The sequence below is a fragment of the Drosophila mauritiana genome, chromosome 3R, assembly GCF_004382145.1.
Source record: "Drosophila mauritiana strain mau12 chromosome 3R, ASM438214v1, whole genome shotgun sequence".
In the NCBI taxonomy this organism is placed as follows: Eukaryota; Metazoa; Arthropoda; class Insecta; order Diptera; family Drosophilidae; genus Drosophila; species Drosophila mauritiana.
In genome coordinates, this window is record NC_046670.1 from 26149192 (window position 1) to 26167927 (window position 18736).

At 45.2% G+C, this 18736-nt stretch overlaps 2 protein-coding genes across 2 annotated transcripts in view; one reads left to right on the forward strand and one right to left on the reverse strand.

Moving 5' to 3' along the window:
• The window catches only part of LOC117145706, a 91266-nt gene extending 73593 nt beyond the window's left edge, over positions 1-17673 (forward strand). The window contains 1 exon segment of the mRNA XM_033311450.1: positions 17526-17673. The gene's annotated coding sequence lies outside the window, so the exon portion shown is untranslated.
• Positions 1-18736, reverse strand: part of LOC117145379 (uncharacterized protein C2orf42 homolog) — a 171806-nt gene that overhangs the window by 10912 nt on the left and 142158 nt on the right. The gene's annotated exons all lie outside the window — the stretch shown is intronic.

The window sequence follows — 18736 nt, forward strand, 5'->3', positions numbered from 1 at the left end:
ATAAAGATTAATCACATTTCTAAGAAATAAGTGGATGTAGGATATTGATGAGATGTGTTTCCTTGCCATACTACCAGCTAAGTAGCTTAAATTCTTCTCAGTGCATTCCCACTTTGACTACTTATTTCCCATCTGCAAACTGATAGTTTTCATTGGCGGAGGTGGCGGTGGAGGGGTGAGGGGGAGGGGGTCGTGCAAACAAAGCTCCGTGGCAAACTTATTTGTTTTTACATAGAACATAGTAACTCGGCGGCGGCCCAACTGTTGCGCAATCGAACACAAAGCAATTTTAATAAATTTTATGGCACATTTATTTGCATGGCACCTGGGACGATTCGCTTCGTTTGGCCAGAACCAATGCCCTCGAATTATTTGTCGAGTACATTCCGCATTGCATTTGCTTTTATTAGAAAATGCTATAATAATTCTTGGCAAAGTTGCGTTCGCATTGTTGTGCTAACTGGGAAAACAAAAGGAGCTTTGCGCGAAACTTTTCTATTTTACGAAGGAGCAGAAAAAGTGTGAGCTGAGGCAAGTGGACATTGCACGAGGGTCATAAAAACAATGAGTGCAGTACAAATATATACGTTTTATAAACGCAATTTTCGCCTATGAGTGGCGAGAACTATTCTGGCCACAAATTGATACCAGCAAGTTTTCTTTATTTCGAGAGGCTTAACAATAATTGCGTAACTTAAAAGCTGAAAGCTTGGCAAACAGAGAGGCAAGTGAATTTGTCTGATTTTTTCAAGGCTTAAAAATGAGTTCTAAAGTATCTCTTTCTTTTGTCTTTTCTGCAACGAATGTATTAGTTAATTAAAATATGTGCTCTCGAGATGCTCAACGAATCTTCTAAATACACAAGCGGCTCGAAAAACTTTTCCCAAAAATGGGTCTCACATTTCGGCATAACTTTTGATGCTCACTTTAATGGCACCCTTAATGTCAAGGCCCAGGATAAAGAGTTGTGGCTCGTATATCAAAATGTGAAGACAGTTTTTGCTGGAGTACACCTACTCAGACATCAAAAGGCGAGTCCTTCTGGCCCGGCCAAGGAAAACAGGAGTGAAGTGCGTGTTTGTTTTGCTATTTTGCTGTTCTGCTGGCCAGTTGCAGCCAGTTTGCCAGCTGAGCGGCTTTTGCTGGTTTTGTTTGGCTGAGATTTCTGAAGTCTGATGCCAGTTGTGGTGACAGCTAAAGTGGTGTTTCAACCAAATAAATGCCATGCAAACTCATGCAACGCCGCCAGGTATCCTTGCACAGTGGATATCTATGATACATGCATACGCGCATGAATGTCATAACTATTCAACTATTCAACTATTCAACTTAAATCAAAGGAATGTAACCTTTTAAATGTCTTCATTATTTTCTGCACCTTGCAATTTAAACAATGCACTTTCTCATGGCTAATGGGCTTGTCACTGTCCGCCGGAGGCTGCCAGCTGTTTTGGTTATTTTAGCCGGACAAATGCATACACCGGGCACCATAATCAAGTAATTGTTGGCGCTGGTGCACCTGCCTCCCCTCGCACCGCCCCGCACTGCCCCGGCAAATATCGCGCATACGCCGCGTGGTGCCGCGCTGGAAATAAAGGATCCGGGATTAGGCTTTATTTCTTGCTGGCTGGCTGCTGGTCGTTCGGTTGATTTAGTGCCCCCGCTTAGAGGGCCCGACAATTGTGAGCGACGCAACCGCTGACACTTAACTGTGAAAAATTGTGAATTATTATGGCAGTTTCCCCAAGCCCCCGACATTCCCGACTTTTCCCCCCCTCCCCATTACCATCGCATTTTTGTAGGCAGGCGCCAGTCGGTGTTCTTTGGGATTTCCTTTGCCTGTTTATGGCTGCGATTTGTTACGCACAATGGTGCGTGTTGGCCACAAGCGTTTCATCGGCCACGGAGAAACCACAAAAATCACAGGGGTTAGTCACACCCAATAGGTCGGAGATTCTGATACCCTTACAGTAGCTACGAGATTGAAAGCAGCACAGTCAACTGCAGTAAAATTTGATTGGGGTACTTGAATGCTACTATTTTATGGAGTGCAGCGAATTAAGCTGATAGGATATTAATTGCAATCGGCAGGGTTCTATTAAGAAAGAATTGGTTTAAAAGTTACACAGGATACACTGGTCATAAATTTATGACACTACAAGCTAGCCAGATTTGCATACTAATCGAGGATAAAATGTTGATGTTTTTAAGGTCAGAATTCCCATCCTTTTCTTATCGCATCGATAATGTTTCCACCATGACTAGCCGGTTCATGGTTAAATCTAGATAGCCCTAACCTAGGGCATACGGCTCTAATGAGGGAGAAGGAGGTGTATCCTTCGCTGACTGGTAACTGGTAGCTGGCAAATGGTAACTGGCAGTCAGGTGGGTTGAAAGGCCAGCAGGCAGCCCGGGTAAACAAATAATTCAAAGTCATTTGTGCCATGACTTGGACCCAGTTGCCAGCTGCTCCTGCTCCCCCATTTGCTCCTCTATTCCTGCTAAGCTGCGTTGTCCTGGAGAAGAGGACGAAGGGATTTGGCCAAGTGTGAAAAAAGTGTCAACGCTTTTTGCCATGTCCTGTGATTATGACACTAAAGAGGGGCCCTGATCCGGGGGAAAACCCTAAGCAATTGGCCAGGTCGAGTGTTTTGACTGTTTCGGAGCTATGTATCCATTTGGCTTTGCGTTCCTGCATTTGGTATCCGCACTCGTTTTTGGTTTTGCCGAAAAGTAAACAAATTTATTCGGACTATTAGCACATTTTGCTGATGATTGGAGGGCTTAGCCAAGAATTAGAGCCTGTTAGAAGGAGTATCTATCAAGTTTTGGTTGGGAGCTTCTCATAAATCAGGTTGTTCTAGTTGTAGGCATTCCTTTCTATGGGAAAATCTCTAGAATTCCGCATTGCTGCAGCTGCCTGTGCAGTAAATTTAAAATATCCTTGCGCCTTTAAAAAGGACGACCTCGCTGCACTGGCACACCCATTGGCACAATTTTAGACATAAACAGTGTTTACCTAAAAAGATGTTTCAAGCCACCTTTCGTGTTTTAGCTTCCTTAGCACCTCATCGCCGAGTCCTTTATCCTTTTCCCGCCCTCCGCCTCCTGCCCTCCTCCCAATTCCCTTTTCGCCGAGAAAGGCGCCTCTGCATGCTGTTGGCCTGGGCAAACAAAAAATCTCATTAATCCATTAAGTATACGCCAAGAAAAAGTTCAAAGCGTCTGCTCACTCACACACACACATTCGCGGCAAGGACACTTCCCAGCTACCGTGTGTATTATAGTAGTGTGAGTGGGGGTGTGCGAGTGTGGGCGTAGGTTTGTGTTCAGTGTGAAAGAAAGCCTTTTGGGAGCACTAATGAGTTTGACATTGTTTCCTCCTAACAAGCAGCAAAGTTGGCCCAAAGTGTGGGGCCGGGACGGGGCGGGGGCATGGGCGGGGCAGGGTCCAAATCAGTGGAAGCCGACTGCATCGCCAGACATTTTACCTTGGCATCTTTTCGGCGTTCCTATTACGATTTCCGAGGCGGAGACGCTGCGAAGTCCCCCAAATGAATTTCATTCCATTTTCCACATCTTCAGCTTCTACTTACGCTTTTTTCACTAATTAAAACCGTGTTGATAGCCGTTTTCAATTTGGCTTCCGGCTGAAGCTTAAAGTCCATTGCGCTTATTTCCAATCTAGGTTAGTTGATTTACTAAAAACGGGTTCTTGCAAAGAAATCTATACTGCATTTCCAATTGAAATTATATGTGGAACACTTTGTTCTTGTTGGTAAATTAAAATCTTGTTGATTCGCTCTTTAGCTTGGCCTCCAGTGAAAACTTAAAGCTTCTAAGGCAACCGATTTTGCAACCGTTTACGCTTACTTTTTCACTTTTCCCGGCATGAGTAATGTCTCCCTTTTGACTCATTTGGTTACACATACACATGCACACACACTCACACTCCGGCACCAACTCATGCATGCATAAATATCCGGTATGGAAACTACGCCGGGGTCTCCTTTTCCGGATTCTCTGACTTTCTGCGCATATTTTGGCTCTGCCGGCGTCGACTGTAAATTAAGCCCTAATGCGCCCATTTGTATGCTGCAAAAATTGCCGCTTATTGAATATTTAGCGAGCTACCTGACACAAACTTCCCGCCCGACCTCCTTGGCCTAATGAACTCATTGGGGATTTGGATTCCAGAAATCGCGACTTAAGAAACCGAAACTTTTGCATTTTAAATAATTAAACAAGATACAAGATATAAGCCAGTTGAAACGCCCCCCGCAGCTGTTTGCGATCCCTTTTTCTTGTCCGCTTTCTTTTTTGGCCCATTGTTTGTGCCCGATTGCGTATCACATTTGGTAGCCAGTTGCCAGGCCGATGAGGAATGAAGAGTGACTGACTGGCTGACTGCCTGACAGGCGAAATGAGCCGGGATTACGGGCCAGATAAGCGCTAAACAAGCAAATGAAGCTCGAAATTCGCCCAAGGCCAGGTGACATTGGTGGCAACTTGGCCTTTTCCACACAAACTTGTCCCTTTATGAAATTAATCAGCAAGAAAAGCGTCACATTTCAAGCTTGGAAGCATTTCTAGCAGGCAAATAGTACCTTCTTGGAATTTGTGGCGACTAAAAATATATTAATTGCATACTTTTGAAAACTTCTTTAAGCTCTAGTGAATATCTTGAATCTAGTGATATCTGTTAAAGCCGTAACTTGTGAATGGTTGGTTCTAAGCCACCTTGCTGGCATCTCTGTCATTGCAACTTTTCTTTGGCCTGCGAGGCCGATATAATGCCCAGGAATTTGATTAGTTTTAAGCACTTTTCCGAGAAATCCAGTCCGGTTTCTGTGTAGAAACCCTTGCTTGTGGCAGAACATAATTAGAATGAAACTTTACCGAAACGCCTTTTCATTCGACTGCTCCATTGCGCCTTTGTGTGTCTTTCCACTGAAATGTCATTTAAAAATATCCCTCGCCTCCCCAGGAACCAATCCCATTCCCAACCTTACATTCCGAGCTTCCTAGCTCCCGAGCCCGTCTGGCAATCGATACTTCATTAAGATATCGTGCTCTGGTGCCTAGACGCTTTCCGTTTACGTTTCCCTGATTACTTTGCATAGTTCCTCCTTTGGCTTTTACTTGGCTTGGCTTTGACTCTCCTTCTTATCTGCCTGCCGGGATTCTGAACTCGGTTCTTTGTCTTTTGGGCCCGGCTGGCAAATAAATCGCAAAATCGTATTAGAGGCTCGAAAATTATTTGCCACCGGATGTGTGCCCATCGTCGGAAGTCGAGGCCGTTGGTCTGATGGGCTGACATCCCGGTTTCAGTTCCACCCTGGGTGCTAGTTCCACTACCACTCTTAGTTCCCAGTTCCACTTGTAGTGCAAGATCCCGAGTCGAAGGTTTGGGGGTTCGAGGCCTGTGTTTATCACATGAACACAATCAAATTAGCGCACATCGAGTGCAAATAAGCAGAGATAGGACCAGCTGGTACCGAGCAATCTGTTGGCTAGAGTTGGAGGTTGGTTGGTTAGAGGTTCTTGGCCAGTTACTACAAGTTTGCTCAAGAAATGGCTAAGTTTCAATAGGGAACTCGGTGTTTAGAAGAAGTGCGGAACCCACTTTAGCCAATCATACATTGGCATTCCATTGAATATTATGTAGGGATCAGATATTGTGGCAAGTCTGTATCTTTGTATCCACAAAAATACTACAGATTCAAATGTAGAGCGCCTTCCAAGTGCCACGGCTAAGTGGCGTGGCCAGCTCATTTGGCAAGTTTGTCGGGGGATCGTCTTTGAGGTGGCCCGCCTGGGGTCTGTGGCAGCTCCTCTGGATCCTGCTGCTCCTGTCTGCCCAATGAACTTCGAAACGAGGAGGAGGAGGAGAAGGAGCAGGGGGCTCTGGGCTGACTCACTTTGTTGCCACTCTGATTCTGGAGCTCCTGCTGCTGGGGATGTCAGGACTTTTGTTGGCTGCTGTCAACGGACAACTTCGCTCTGTTGCAGCTCGCAGTTGCATTTGCAGTCGCCTGACAGCTCGACAGAAAATATGAGCAGCCAAAGGGCTTGGGGACCAAGTCGGAATGGTAGTGGGGATGTGGGAACTGGTGACTGGGAGTATGTGGAGTTCACAAGGAGCACAGGGAGTGTATATCCACTGCGCTTGTCGCCTGTCACATTGTTGTCATGTGGCTGCCATCTCGTGCAAGACGCCTGGCCTTCGTTTAATCAACATTACTTGTGCTTAAATCAATTAAAAACTAATTACGTTTCATGCCCTGTTGAGCGCAACTTTGTGGCTTTTGCCACATTCCACGGGAATTTCGTGCGGGCCAGGAGAAGAATCCTTTGAGTCGGGCGCCCAGGGGCGTTAATAGAATCTCGCCGTTTTTCCAGGGCCCCTCCACAACGTGGCCAAAAGTCTGTTAAGGCCAAAAGCCAGTGCATCTGCCGCATTTGGCTTTGACTCATTTGGGGAATTGCAACTGCTGGCTGCTCGGCAGTGCAAAAATTAGACGACAAAGGTGCAAAGGATCTCAGGTGCGTATCCTCGGGCTTATGAGTGCGGGATTCCAGGTGTTGCGCACACATGAATGTTTCAGTGCAGAATACTAATTACGAATATTTTGTTCGTGTGTTGCACCTCGGGTTGGGACTCTACGGTTTTTTTTTAATTTTCCAGAAAATCCTACATCGTTGGAACATCGTTTTGAGAACATCATTTCAAGCGTGTAGATAAAATGTATAAGGTTATCATTGCATCAATTAGGAAACACCTGAAAGGTGGGTTTCCTGTCCTATTCCAATAATAGTTTCCCATCGGCATGCTTTTCCTGTAAAACTTCCCCTGCCACGCCCACCAAACATAATTACAGCCCCTTCAATGGAGGGCGGCGCTGGCCAAAAGCAACCAATCTAAACTGCAGCTAATCACAAGCTGCAAGCTGAGTAGCTCATAAATATGCATTTACACTTTTGTCCCGAGGAGTTGACGTATTAATTTTTAATATCCCACTGCCACTGTGCCTCTATGCCTCTATTCCTCTACCATTTTCCAAGTTGGCAAGTGGACAAAGAGCGCCGGCTAATTAGCCAGCTCGCTCAATGGCCAATTGCCACGCAAAATCAGCCAAGGGTGGCGGCTACGACAACTACAACGGGCCGGGCCCAAAGTCCGCCAGTGCGGACTAAACACAGCGTTTAAAGCCAAAAAATAAACAACAATTTAGTGCAGATTAGCGCCAAACACACAGGTGAAGTGCGGACGGGATGGGCAGCAAAGGGATGGGATGGAAAGGGTGGGGGAGGCAGAAGGGGAGACGCCCTTTGTTTATATTGTTGTACGTGTGTCGGCGTGGTGCCATTGTTTCAACGTTCTGCCCAGTTCAGGTGGAAAACGGCCAGGAGGGAGCGATGGGGGGCAGGTGACATTAGGCTCGGGTTTGAATGGAGCTCGAGCTGCTTACATGCATTGACTGGGGCTACAGGATGCACGGAGCAAAATTCGAGAAGTATCTATATATTAAAAGCTTATAGGTGTTCTTAAAATATATTATAATTATTATCTTACGCTTAACAAAGAATTACATCTTGATCGAAATGAACAATACAAACACATTGTATCGAAAACCACTCAAGTATTTTTCTCTCAGTGCTTGGAAGCCTAAAGAGATGGGCCAAAAAGGCAGGGATTCTGCCTTTAGTTTGGCTAATTGCTTGAAGAGCACACAACAATGGCAAATGGCAAATGGCGATGGTGATGAAGGGAATGATGGCGCTGGCAATGGCGACGTTGATGGGGATGGGGATTGGCCAACTTCCGTTTCCGCTCGCGCCGCTGTTGGTGGTCTTGTTGTTGCTGTGCAGCTGCGTTAAGCTGGCAAACTAATTAGATTCGTGCGGCTCATTGGGCCACTTTTGATTTGTGCTGCAACTGTGACTGCGACTGTGCCCCACTGGCGTTGGGGCAACTTTCTTCGAGGATGCTGAGATTGTGCGAGCAGATGGCTGGAAACTCACAGAAAGGGACTGCATATTTGGTTCAAGTTCGAGCGGAAGACTGGAGGAGAAGCGATTTTTCATCAAATGAAATGCACAAGAAAACTGCGCCAGAACAACAAATAAAAGCAAATGCGACATGTGGCTGGCAGGAAAACAAGACGGCAGAAAAACCCCAAAAGAAAGTTCAAGCCAAGCCGCAAAAACAAAAAACTTTGTGCCCCGAAAACGAAAAACGAAAAACGGTAAGAGCAAAAAACAGCCAAAAAAAATTATGCGAAATTTAATTTGACTTTTGTTGTTGTGCCCGTCGTTGGCGTTGTTGTTGTTGTTGTTGTTGTTGGCAGTGGCAGGCACTTTTGCGCTTTCCATTTTAGTTTCCTGCCAGCTGGCAAATGCAGCAAGCTGCGCCCGGGGAGCGAGTTTTCCATTTTCCTCCCCCCGAAACTCGTAATTTGCCAGCTTGGCTTGTACACACTTAGTTTGTATTATTTAGTTGCAGTCGAAGGGGGCCAAATCCGGGCGATAGAAGGGGAAAGTTGGAGACGGGGACGGGGGCAGGGCACTCCATGTGAGCAAGAAATATGATTATCTTATGCATGCTCCGCACTGCAGTGGGGGACTTAATAAGCCAAAGGGCAGTGCCAAAATGATGGCCCTAAAACGATTTGCAGTGCCCATTAGGCGGGTTTACCCACAACTCGACATTCGAGGGAACTTGGTCCTCTGATCAGGATACTTAAGACCCACAAGGATAACTGCCAGTCTACCAAAAAGCAGGCAGTGCGAAGAAAAACTATGCATCTCAAAAGGATTAAGAAAAGATTCTTATTACAGCCCAATTTCTTATCTCTTTAGTATCAAGCGATAGTCACTTTTATTTGGAGCTACAAATCTTAAAGGAGTGCCAAGCAAAGTGGTTTTATGTGTACCTCGTAAGTGGCGAGTGTATGCGCCAAGCTTGCTCCAGTTTCCCCATTTGATTGGCGTCGAAAGCATTTGGCATTACCTTTGATTTATACTGACAATTGCATTGCCAATAAACGTGTTGCTTGATGCAACTGCCACATCTTGCATCATTTGACCATTTTGGGGAGATAAAACCAGCTTGGGGCTTTCTTTTGTTTTTCGAGAACGAGAGCAATTTGCGAGGGTCAATTAATAATTTATAAGGGTGGAATGAGCCAGCGGGTGGTTGGTGGTCGGGTGGTTGGGTGGGTGCTGCCATGCAATATGCATAATGTGTGCCCTTTGATTTTCTGCTTTGGCATGCACATTTATTTATATTTCATTTTGGCGCTGCTGTCCCTTTCGGTTTTCTTTTGCTGCTTAGCATTTCCTATTTATGTCGAGGACCTGGCTAAGCATTCGGATACAGCATACAGGACACAGGATCTAGTGGGTGGGGGTGGTGCCAAGGGGTGGTTTGCCCCATCTTGCTGTTTGCCATGTGTGCTGCTGCTGCTGCTGGGGGTCATTTTGTTGTTTTCGTTTTTGCGGCCAGCAACGGTGCGAGTATAAAAACTAAAAACAAGCAGCGTCAGCATCAACGTTTTATATTAAAAACAACAACCGCAATGGTGCACTGACAAAATGTTTTTTTTTTTAGCTGCTGCTGTTGGAGAAAAACAACAAACCTTCAACGGAAATTCATTTTCCTCCCCTAGGTTTTTCAATATTTGGCTTAAAGGGTATTCATAATAAAGCTTTCTCATTACCTATGCATATATTGTTTTTTAAAGAAAGCCGTTTTTCGCTCACTGCAGAAACAACTAGATTCTGAATCGTTAGAGGGCAACCAGCAACAAGGTTGACGGAGGAAAAGAAAAATAAAGTATTTACACTCGCTTTTAGTGGGTCCGATCCCCCATTTTGCCACCCACTTGGGGCATGGTTTCTAATTTTTGTGTACGCTCGTTGCTGCTGCACGTTGTTGCATTTTATTTTTATGTCGCACTCATACGCTTTTGACTTTTAAACTCCTCCGTTGAAGTGTATTTAACATTTTCTCTAATGATACTCAGACCGAGTAGCATTTCGTGTCTGTCCGCCTGTCCGTTTGTCCGTTTGTCCGCTTGTCTGCCTGTCTGTCCGTCCCTTTCTCTGGCTGTGCACCTGTCTCTTTCTATGTCGCTGTCGCAATAAGCCGCTCTGCAAAGTTGGTAAGTGGCAGAGCTTCCCGTTAGCTGCGGTTGGCAGTTGTCAAAGTGACCTCAAAGAACAGGGAAAGATGGAATCTCATGTGAGCTCATCTGTAAGTGTGTCGCCATGACCCCACGTCCCCACATCCCCGTCTCGTTCACCCACCCGAATAGCGCCGTCTCTTTCTCTAAAGAGCTTTGCTTGTTTTGAGCCTGCATGTATGAACATTCAGCTGGGCTTCTTGCACCACCTGAGCCAACTGAACCACCCACCCAGACCACCAAAAGCGCCCAAACCCGGCTAATGCATTTGCGTTTGTCTCTTTATTCATCGTCTTTAATGAGCGCTGCCCTCAAGGCCGACTGTGTGTTTGACATTTGAGGAAAATGCGCTTTTATTTTCCAATCTGTCCCCCCCACGCCTTTATCTTTTTTTTTTTGTATAAGACAAACATTAATTACGTTTTGATGACATTGGCGAACAGGATCTCGATTGATTTCTCAAAGCCTATTAAATTCATAAGTCTTTTTAGTGGTTTACATAGCTGTGATAATCAATATGGGCCTAAGGTATGAGTTTGCTATCTTTAATGAATGTGATTATACGAATTTCAAAGGATTTTAAAGGATCTTATAAGTTTGAATAGTTCGAATATGAATGATATATATATATATATAATAATGATTAAGAAATTGTGAAATTTTCAGTTAACGCATGGAATTTTTCATGCAGCTTGAAAATGTGTTTTGAATTGTAGTTTTAGAAACGTGGAAAAGCAATTGCAGTTATGTCCGAAACTGTACCAGCCCGATGCAGAGGGATATCCAAGGCAGCTTTGGGGCCTCGGCGAAATCGAGCAATCACAAATGGAAATGTCGCCAATTGCAGGTGACGTTGTTGCATGGCAACAGATAGAGATACAGATACCTGAAAACGGCGACAGGTGATGCATGTGAATGGCAAGGGTGTTGGCAGAGAGGGGGAGGGGGAGTAGAACAAAGTGGGTGGGTGTAAGCTACATGGGTGGGCTCGCGTTGATGAAGTACGCACTTGCAGCAACTCGACAACGGCAACTCATTTGATTTACTTTTCATTTCCGGCTGCCTTGCAAGTTGCAACAACACCTCCGCACCTATACACCCATACACCTTTACAATGCACATGTGTCGTTGTCACACACACTCAAACACACACTGGCACACTCGAGTCCTCGAAGCTGAGCGTTATGCAATTATAACTTTTGTCATTAGCAACTTAAAATGCAAATTGCTGCAATGAAGCGTCGTCAACGTTGTCGTTGTCGTTTTTGTTGCCTTTTGGGCACTGCTCCGTGGTCCGCAGTCAGTACTTCACTCTCAACAGATTCGGTACTGGGGATCCGGGATTCGGGACTCGGGATTCGGGGTTCCCAGCGGTGCCCTTCATGGTGATGCACTGCAAGAATACATTGAACATTCGTTTTCATTAGATCACATTCCCCTAATGAAAAGATTCGAATGTTGCTCTCTCTGTTTTTGGTTCTTAAAATCCTTAACTGTCGCACTTATCTTGGGAATAAGTTTTTACTTCGAGTGTATTGCTGCTGGCAGGGCGTGGCAGTTATTCAAAGTGTTATGACTTAAGTTGCTGTCGTTGGCTTTTAAGCGTTATCTAAGTAGCTCGGCAGCCCCATATTAGCCATATCAGCCATATGGTGGTGACATGACGTCCAAAAGGCAACTGCCGCTCTACATACTGCCAGTTTGTTTGGGCGGGAGTGGAAAATGGGAAAGCGGGAAAACAAAGGGCTCCTTGCCAATTAGCCATCTTCGTCGCAGGTTAATTTGTAAGAGAGTTGCGCGCTTTTTGTGCAACTGCCATAAAGCTGATATTCGGGGTGTTCCCTTCTTTTTGTCCATTTTTGCAGTCAACACTGGTGTTTTGTTTTTCGGCGCTGCGATGGCAACATGCAACATTGTTGGCGAAAAAGCGCAAAAACTATGCGCAAGTTCAACAAGAAGTGACCATAAAAGCTGTGAGTGCACCTTTGCCTTCTGGCTCGCTTGAGTGAAAGTCGTCGGCAACCCATTCAATCCATTTGGCTTTCTTTCTCTCCCAGCAGCAGCACCATTTTCACTGCCCGGGCAAAGTCACGCCGAGGAAATTAAACAGGAAGTGCGGCGATTTTATGCACTTCCTTCGCCGGGCAGTTAAATCATTAAGATGTGGTCCATTGCTTATAAATAAATTGGTGTGTGGCCCATAAAAGCTTGTGGGGGCCATGGGGGAAAATGTTTTACGAGGCATTTAAATGCCGCAAATTGAGCTGTTTCTGCCGGTTTTATTCGCTCGTCCCCTGAGGAATATAGTTCCATAATTGACTGACAATTCCTCATGTCGCGCCGAAAACACTCGTCATTTCTCACAGATCATTGACGGCTCAATCGGGCTTCTTTTCGCATCCCCAGTTCGTCATCCAGTTCATTGGTTTTGATTCCCTGTTTTTGGGTCCCATTGTGCCAGCTTCCATTTCCCTTTATCCGGGATATAAAAAGGTCGGGGGGCAACTAGTGTCGAATGCTGTTGCTGAGTTGATTAAATTGGTGTTAAAAAGTTTAAGTGGCTGTCGGTACAATGTAGGACAGTTAAATTTCATAGCCTACTTTGCCGCATCTCCGCTTTTTCTTTTGCGATTTTCCTCGTTGTTTTGGCCATAAAAGCACGCCGCTAACGCAAACGACAACGTGTGTAGTTCAAGTGCGCACTTTTGGCCCACTTACACGGGGGTCGCTGTTTTCGCCCCACATTCCCTGCGAGTCCTTGCCCTTCGACCACCACTACCCCCCTCCCCCCCCGATTGTGCCCCTGCCCCCTCTGTCGAGTTTACCGTTAACGGCTAACGGTTGTAAGCTCACGGATATCCTCAATCGTCAGGCTCCCGTGAACTCCAGCAGATAAATTACACTTGCGAGCAAGGATCAGGGATTTGTATCAGGACCTTTCTGGATGGGAGTGTTTGCGGCACACAAAACAGTTGTTGACAGCACATTGAAAAGATGAGAAGAGTCCAGATGAGTTGCTCAATAATGACATACTCAAAAATCTTACTATAAATATATAGAAAATTAAGACTAAATTGAAGTTTTCTATATACCTATAGCTAGAGTAACTTGTTAACCCCGAAACCTGCTTATAAAGCAACAATTTATCAATATCAGGTTACACTGATCCCATAACTCATCCTCGAAATCGTGCAGTTCAGTGTTGGCCAAAGCTGACTGCGGATATAAGCTTACGACACGTGTCTGGGCTGTCTAATTGGCAAAACGAACGATTCTATGTGGCAGGAGCGCTTCTCGCAGCTGACCACTGCAGCTCCACCCCATTTCCGCCCCCTTTGCCACGCCCCTCGCGCATCAATCCCCCTTCGCCTTGATTTCCGCTCCCCATTCGAGCATTTTCAATTAGAGGGCGAGTGCGCTTTCGATTTGCGTATTATTTATAGCGTCCGCAAATCGTGCACATTATTCATAAGCCCTCGGAGAGCGAGGGTCGGCTTAATGGCCAAATTGAAGGGGGCAAGCTGGTCCACAGGGGTGGCTATATCCATGCAGCTACCCCTCATTGTCGAGGACTAAGTAAGCTCGAAGAGCGCGAACAGTTGGCTTAATTCCACTTCGGTGGCTGCTCTAAGGAACAAACCATAAAACTAAGGTGCTCTAACCAAATATACTATATATAGCTCATAAGGTATAAATTCATGATAAAAACTCTTGAAGAGTTTTTGGCCATCTACCTTTTTATGAATAATTTTAGTAGGTGAACTTAAAGGTATTCTCTTCAATAAGCTCACGATTGACCAACTAGTTGTCCACGTAGATCGGCCGACTTTCAACTGACGTGTGTTCCTTGCGGTTGAGTGCAACTCACCTGCATTGCCATCCAGGGGCGCGTTTAATTCCAACGCAGACCTAGCCACGGATCCGCAGACAGGACCATGATATGCGGAGTTGCAACTGTTGGCCAGTCAGTCAGTGGCATTCATTCCCAAGTGCGGCATTAGGGATGTGCGTCAGTTTTCCCGCTCAAAACTCAATGAGCAATCGAAGGTGCTTATTTCCATAGGATTTAAGTTACTAGTGCAAATTTAGCTATCAGTCATAAAAATAGGGCCATAAAAAGCACTAAAGGAGCAAAATTCAGTTCCATTTGTAAAATATTTTAAGGGCGATACGCATTTACTGTATTCAAACACAAACATGAGTAGCAATTGGCCACCTCTAGGCTGCAGAACCAACAGGTTGGGGGAGTGGGTAGGATGGATCCTAGCTGCTGCCAGTGCCATTCATTTGGCAAGGGAAAGACCCCCAAGCACTTAAGACGACCACACAGCCCAGCCAAATGTCAGTACACAAATCCACCTAAGTCAGCAGGATATACGGTTGCGCACCGGATCCTTGGCCTGAGGTTATGTCGGCTATATGGGCAGCAGTTCAGCAGTTTAGCAGTTCGGTCTGCAACTGACAACTGCCCTATAGGAACTTGTGGGGTCTGCTGCTATAACTTTGATTGAAATTATCCTCGTTCCGGGAATTACAGCCGTGAAATGTACATTTAAAGTAATGAAGGAACTCCCAGATGAGGTCCTGTTCCACAATGCCAAATCGTTCCTAACAGCATCGGGCTACATCAGCCTCTGTTACTCTTAAGCTTAACAGCTGTGAGAGTGCGCACTGCACGCGGCCATGCTCTTAAATGTTAAAAAACGCTGCTAATAACAGCTATTTGGTCCACTTCCACAGCGTTCCGCTGCGTTGAGAAAGTAGTGCACTAGGTAATGGTTCGCATGCCAAGTTCACATTTCGGCCGGAGATAAAATATGTGTTTCTCACGGCGCCTTAAAAGAGGTTTCCCTGCCACTCGCACACTTTGGACCCACTTTTTTGGCAGCCATAAGGTTGCATGTTCGGCCCCAATTTTCCGGGCCTCAAAGTGCCCCTTAAGTATCCGTATATATGTATGGGGATGATGGGCATGGGTATGGGTATGCACTGCATACATACTACATTTCGAGACCCGGCCACTTGATAAAACCTGTTGAAAGAGGGGTCGTTGATTTATTGACTTGGTCGGGGGACTTTCGACCATATTTTAATTAAAAACTCTTTCATATTGCCCCGAAGTTTGCCGTGATTGCACAGGTTTTTGGTTTTATTATCATTATTTCTCGGACTCGCCGGCACTCGAATTCCCTCAAGTAATTTTTGGCCAAAGATGAAGCATATCGGCCGAAAGATGCAGACACCTAATAAAACTTTTGCGACAAGAGCCCGGATTCGAGTGTAACGAAAACAAAAACAATAATTTTCGAGTTTTCCACCAGAAAATAACAAACAAAAAAAAAATAAAAAGGGAAAATGATGCCGAAGCCGAGCTGGATGGTCCATCGTCTCCCATTCAAGGATTCTCCGTCTGTCACTGGGACATTTGCAGTTTTCTATTTGCCATCTTGGGCAGTAGTTGTTGTTGCTGGAAAACTATTTGCCATCTCGACAATTTCCCGCACGTGCAGGGCATCGCAAAGCGAAGTTTTTCGATTGCCGGAGATGGAAAATGCGGAAAAGTGGGCGGCCCGAACTGGCAGGTGCAATATTTCAATAAAATATATTTACGCAAAGTAGGAGGACAGCAGAAACTTTCGATGATTTCATATTTTTCCAACCATTGGAACTAAATTGGCTGACTGAAGGCATTCGGCAGGTTGAATGCGATTTTTCCCAGAAGAGGGCGCATTTTACGCTGGCGCCGAAATCGGCAATTAATAACAATTAGAATCTCCTAATTGTGGATAATACATAACTCACTGGCCGCGTTTGTGTCTCGTACTTTGTGAAATAATTTATGCCGAAAGCGTAATTAAATTAATTAGGATTAACTTTGGCTGTGCACGCATTAAACTAGCTTTGATTAGCTTATGTTTCTGCATACATTTGACAACTTAGACATGCAGATACAAATGTATCTCAGAGTCGTTGTGTGCCTTTTGCGCGCCTGTGTGTGTGTGTGTATCTGCGTGAGCATCTGTATGTGTGTGTCGCACATGTCGCATGCTGTTTAATCTGAATGTTGGCTTTGGGTCGCTTCGGTAATCATAAAGATGGAATAAGCGATGAGCTGTCTGCATGTGCCAATTTGGTTTAGTTATGCCCACGCATTGTTGTTGCCTTTGTCCTTGTTGTCCTGGCCATTGTTGTTGCTGTTGCTGTTATTGTTTTTGGCTACGTGGCACAGCGCCAACGTTAATGGGTCCTAGTTTCATTTAGATCTTTAATTCCGACCATCGAAGTGCTATCATGCACGGAAATGAATCAGGAAAGCTTAAAGGAAGTACTATGCTTGTTGCTACTAATACTTCTTAAAACTTACTGCAAGCTCAGCTGATTATTTTCCAAGCTTGTGGCTTCAAACCACTTTAATTAGAATCAAGTTCCCTTGCTCCCCACTTTTCTTAGCCCACATCGGCAGTTAGTTCCAGTGACTTATCAGATTTTTAATGATTTTCCACAAGAATATATGAGTTCAGGATTTATTTCTGCTTTCTGTGGCAGTTGGTCAGTGGCTGGCGTTTTTCTAGTTCGGACTCGTCTAATTTATGTCGCGAATAAATGTGTCGCAAATCATTACGCGGGAAATATTTCTATTTTTTTGCCCCATACCCTTGTTGTGCCATGTGATTGTTGGAGTGTCAGGGCGCTTTATTTAATGGCTTGGAAATGGAAAAAATAAACAAACAAACACATAGAAATGGGGAGTGCCGGCGATGACGAGGCATTCGAGTTGGAGGACATCAGACGAACGAGCCACCTAAATATAGACACAAATCACAAAAACTCGGCAGGCGAAAGGAGCAAAGGCAAAACAGGACCCATTGTTGATGTTGTTTCTGCTTTTGCTCTTGTTTTTGTCTTTGGCGGTGGCAGAGAATGAGCACATTAAATCAAAAGTGGTGCATAAAGCAGAAACAGGAGCAAAGGTCACTGGGCGCTCGGGGTGGGGCAGTTGGGGTGTTCTGGCGGAGTTTACATGGGGCAAAGAGCATCGAGTTGAAAGCACAAGGATTAAAGGCGGCAAAGGACGACGAAAACGAGGCAAACGTTTAACGCCTGCAGGATATTTATGATCATGAATTTTCTTATTGTGCTCCTAGCTGCTGCCACTGCACTGCAATAAAAGGTACTTGAAACTATTTCAGAGAGAGGGAAGTAGTTAAACTCCGGCTTTGTAGTACATATAATTCATTTGCATACAATCGTTTTAGGTCATAATATTCTTTAATACAACTTAGCTTCCTAGGCCAACTTCACCATTTATCAAAACAACTTCTTGGCCATTTTTTTAAGTGTACTCCCGTGGGCGTTAGTCCTCCGCCTGCCCCTCTGGCCCCGAAGTCTAAGCGATTTATTAAAATGTGCAGCGGAAGGAGCAGCAGAGATGAAGACAGGACCTGCAGAGCTGAGGAGCGCCGAGCGGACAGCTGAAGGAGCTGTGTCCTGGGAACCTCCTCAGTAGCCTCGACCTCCTTCGGCGGCTATATTTGGACTCCTGCTGGATTCCCAGTTTGCCGGCATCGATGGAGCGCCGCGCCCACCAATCGACAGAAATGAGTTATAAAACTTCAATAATCTGAGCGAAATATTTATTCATGTTTAGCACGCAGACGAGGACGAGACGACCTCGATGGTATGCAAAGGGGCGGTGGTGGCGTTGCTGGCGCTGGAGGAGCCTTGGAGCGGCCATTACTTTATTTACATCATATCCTGCAGGATGTGCTTGCCACACCGTGCTCACGACTGTGTGCCGCACTTACAGCGAATCAATAACAAAATAAATCGTTTTACAACCGCAGGACATTGTATTGTGTTACACAAAAGATTGCCAGCACCGAGCCACCCAAAGGATTCGATGGATTCAATGGGTGGCCCGGTGGGCTGCCCCCCAACCCGTGCCACTCCATCTGCACGGAGCACGGAGAAAGGATAAAGAGAAAGCAGAAAGGAAGCACGGACTCCTGGCAGGGCCAATGAAAGCGAAAGAAACGAATCGAGTCGAATCGAAACGGAGCGAAACGATACGAATACTTACACGGAAAAGAAAGTAGTTTACCCAGGTAACTGCATAAAGTGATAATTAATAATATGAAGTACATCTTATATATTGCATTTCAACATTCAGTAAAATGTTAAATGTAAAATGTAAAGTAAATATCTCTTTTGCAGCTGAGCTCTTAATTTTACAAGTTTAAACATTTTTACGCAGTGTCGACTTCAGCAACAACAAGAAACAATGCCAGGCACTTGGCAGAGAAAACAAGCAATGAAAGGATATTATAGTAAAAGTATTTATACAGCGAAAGGGACAAAGCAGCACAGAGGACCGAATGGAGCACCTAGAACATTGAGGTGGTAGATGCACTACGGCGATAAAGTGAAAGGAAGTAGAAAGTATAAATCGTTGCAATCAATTTTCGCTATGTGCTACGAATTGATAAACTGCACCAGCTGCAGCTGCAGCTCTCATCCAACTCTCCTCCAGCGATTCAGGACACTCCAGA